The sequence below is a fragment of the Drosophila melanogaster genome, chromosome 2L, assembly GCF_000001215.4.
Source record: "Drosophila melanogaster chromosome 2L".
NCBI classification, from domain to species: Eukaryota; Metazoa; Arthropoda; class Insecta; order Diptera; family Drosophilidae; genus Drosophila; species Drosophila melanogaster.
This window is the reverse complement of record NT_033779.5, coordinates 19,309,002-19,312,841: the sequence shown is the minus strand read 5'-3', so window position 1 is coordinate 19,312,841 and position 3,840 is coordinate 19,309,002.

Genomic DNA, 3,840 nt, shown 5'->3' with positions numbered 1-3,840 from the left:
CAACTGCAACAAGAACGCCGGCAATTGTAGCAACAACCGCACAATCAGTCGGCTTGTACCCAACTCCCCATTCCCTGCGCCCACATTAACCCCTTTCCCAAAAGTTTTCCCCCGATTTTCCACTGATTTTCCCCCCTTCTCCCGCTGCGGACTGCGTAAAAATCACTCGTTGGCTATTGAAGTTTTATTGGGCAGCGCCGACGATGTTGCAGCTTGATGTTGCTGTTGCGAGTGCTGTTGCTGCAGTGCCACAGTTGCTGCACACAGTTGTTGTGTTGGTTACCGCTGTTGTCATCGGCGGCGTCGTCGTTTCCGTTTGACATTTTGTTAACAATTTCGACCACAATGCGTTTTCATTGCGATCCGAAAAAGATGGGCGGAGATTGCGGGGGGGATTGTGAATGCGTGTGAATGGTGGATGAATACTTGAATGAGTGCAGTTAGTGGATCCCGAGGGGGAGATCCGGAAAATCGGAAAGGGGGGATGCCTTATTGGTCGGGTGAATTGAAACGACAAATGTCACGAATCTAATGAATCGAAACGTGCCAAAGATTTGGCCCCCAAATTAAGGAAGTGATTTGGGGAGTGTTGATATATGTGGACATGACATGCTTGAGATGGAAAACTTAGGGGAAAATTGGGAAAATAGCCACATTGACTTGTGTAAAAATATTGGTGTTGATGTGACAATCATAAATTGGATAAGTCTGGATAGTTTCTAGTTCAACTAATGACATTTGAATCAGCTTCACCTCAGACCAAGAAAGGCCATCAGATCCTGACTACCAAGGTTAACTTGGCTCTATCTTGAATTACTTACGACTGACATTTTCCGTTGGGGGACGTCCAAGGGGCTTCCTGTCTCCTAGTCTCCTAGCCTCCTAGTCTTCTCGTATCCAGCTGGATGAGCAAGGACAAGGCCACGCACTTACTCGCCGAACAAAGCTCGTGCCCCACCCCAAGCACCACCCCAACCTCCTGCTCATCAGGCGCAATGTGGCAACATTGTGCAGCTCTCACCCGCTTGCTCCCCCTCCCCGGAGACACTGACATTGCAATTCCGCCTGCCATTCTTTTTTCAAGCACTTTCATTCGAGGGACCGTGTTGGGGTGGCGCATTCCTTCCACAAACCCGAACCGGGACCACCCTTACCCGGATACGGACTTGGGGCCTGGGGCCCACTTGTAACCGTCGTCGTCGTCGCTCGGCTGGCCGCCCATTGTCACTGCAACTTTTGTTGCAAGGCGCTGCGCTTTAATCTTAAACACGCCAGCGGAACACTCGAGCGATGTCAAGTGGACGCCTTGACTGCTCGACTGCTTGACTGCCAGCTGCCGCAGTTTCGCTCGCAATGCCAGTCAGCGGCGAGATCTGGAAGTCAAGACCTGACGAGCGGAGATGGCACAGACCTGCTCCAGGATGCCAAGATGTCATGGGGGAATTCTGATACATATATATATTTATGGTAGATTTAACAATATGTGTAGCCGTTGAAATACCTTTTACCTACGTCAAATACCTTCGTAGCGTACTCAAAATTATTTCATGTGAGGTCATACTATAACTATTTAAGGATCAGCAACATTACTCAACGACATTCTTCTTAATAATGTCAATTTGTTGCATTAACATTTTCGTTATTAAAAGTTCTTCATTGAAGTCATATATTTGGCAAAGAAGTATTATGTTTTCAAGCATTTTTTAATGTTATTGAAGACATTTATAATTTTCTTTCTTATTTCATTATTATGCCCAAGGAGAAGTTAATTGTCGTAGTGGAAGTCTGTAAAGTCTCCTTTTTTCGTAGCATACAAGATATTTTGACGTGGTTCATAAGTGATAAATATAAATAAATAATATATATTGAAATAGCTTGAAGCTTTACTTAAACACCTCAAGTAAAGTTTGGAAAGCAGTCAACTGAGCATATCTGGTGACTACGCCCTCAACGCGACACCGACAATTGTCCTGGGCACACGCAAAGTAGACGGTTGACTTGCAGCCAGCTCGTGGATGGTTGGGGCCCCTATCCGCCCCTCGACGACCCCTTTTAGCACCACACCCCCAAACCCCCCTCCCTTTCATGTGACCTACGCGCGAGGAGGGGGCGTGGACCCTCCAAGTGTGGCATTGGCTAAAGCCCTGGTGCCTGATTTCCATTTCATGCCACGCCCTCGCGCAAAAGCTGCTTAGACACCCAAGTCGAATCCCCAAATCCTTTTAGCCATCCTCAAGTGTTTATCTATATCGCTGCTGCGGAACCCGAGTTCCGCCATTCCAGATCGACTGCTGATTCTCCTGCCAGGGGTGATGTGAATTTAAGCGACACTTTTCTATTGAATTATTTTAAGCGGCTAAAAGCAAAAATAATTCTATAAGAATGTGAAAGGTGCTCATATGTAATCATTCACATGTTATTGCAATTTGGAGTAATCAGATGCGTATATATAGATTACAAGAACAATACAATGATTTGGTATTTTAGAATATCTAAAAACGACTTGGCTCAGTTTCGCCTTTTTTGGCATGTGCGCATTTAATTGAAATTTCCACAGACGCCCACTTTTCGGGCAGAGGGCGTTGGCGTTGGATGCCACGCCCCCTTTGCCAGCTATGTTACGCACTCGCTTTCGTCTTGGCAAATTTTAATTAAAATTTTCGTAAAGCATTCACGTTTTGCCGGCATTTTTTTCCAATTGCTTCGCCGCCGCTTTAAAGTGTGAAGTTCCGAGACATTTTCCGGTTGCCGCTGGGCCCTCAACGGCCCATTTCCACCCACTTTGGTTGGTGGGGGCTGTGGGTGGTGTGGCTGTGGGTGGTTGAAATATTTAACATGCAAATGAGTTTGGCTGTGCATAAAGTTTCGCTTTAAATGTGTTTATTTTAGTTGCCACGCCCACTCCGCCCAACGCATCGCTCGTTAAAAAGAGTTACAAAGTTGGTGAATATTTTAACACTTCTTCGCTGCGTTTTAGCATTTATTTAGTCCCAGCCAGGATTTGCCATCTGACCCCCCTTGCTTCTTACATCCTTAGCTTCTTTGCCTATTTGCCGGCTTTTAATGAGTTTTTCAATTTCAATGAGTTCGGTTCGGTCCCTTTTCTGTCACTTCATTAGGCTACTCTCTGCAAACACCTTTGGCTCGAATCTGGCACTTGTCGGCGAAGGCAAGGACAAACAAACATCGCTACTTCGGAGAAAGGATACTCGATACTCTGAATGGCACTTGTTACCTAACCCGTGTTTTGCCTCCTTAATTGAGGAGACTCGGACAAATATTTGTTGTGTTAAAGAACACTTGATTGCTGGCGACATGCAGTTGGGAATAAAGAAGTTACATTATAAACGCAATAAATACAGAAATCTTTAAGCGGGCCTGATAATTTTGCTCATTCATGGGATACAGAGGTATGTATAACCAACTCAATTATGTGCAACCATTAGCAACGTCTAATCTAATCGATCCTAAAGTCAATTTGCTCTGAAAGAAAGCACAGTATCCCAGTTAGAGTCCAGTGCTCCTCCCACTTCAGATGGATTCAATCATGACTAACTATAAACAGACTTTTCAAGGAGTCTCCCTCCCCAGCTCACCTGTGTTTGCTTAGACGTAGATGGCGCCACACCAAGACATTCCCAGCCATCTCCATTCAGGCATCAGGAGTTGGAAAACTTTTTGCATTAGCAAGTGCAACCGAACCCGTCCTCTGCCACCCAACAAACTGGCTCTTTGTCTCCACTGCAGCGACTTTCTGGGCTCGGAACTGATTGCAACTGGTGTCTGTGGCATAATTGATTCGCCAACCACCGAGGAGTCGGCAGTGTGTATCTTGCCACT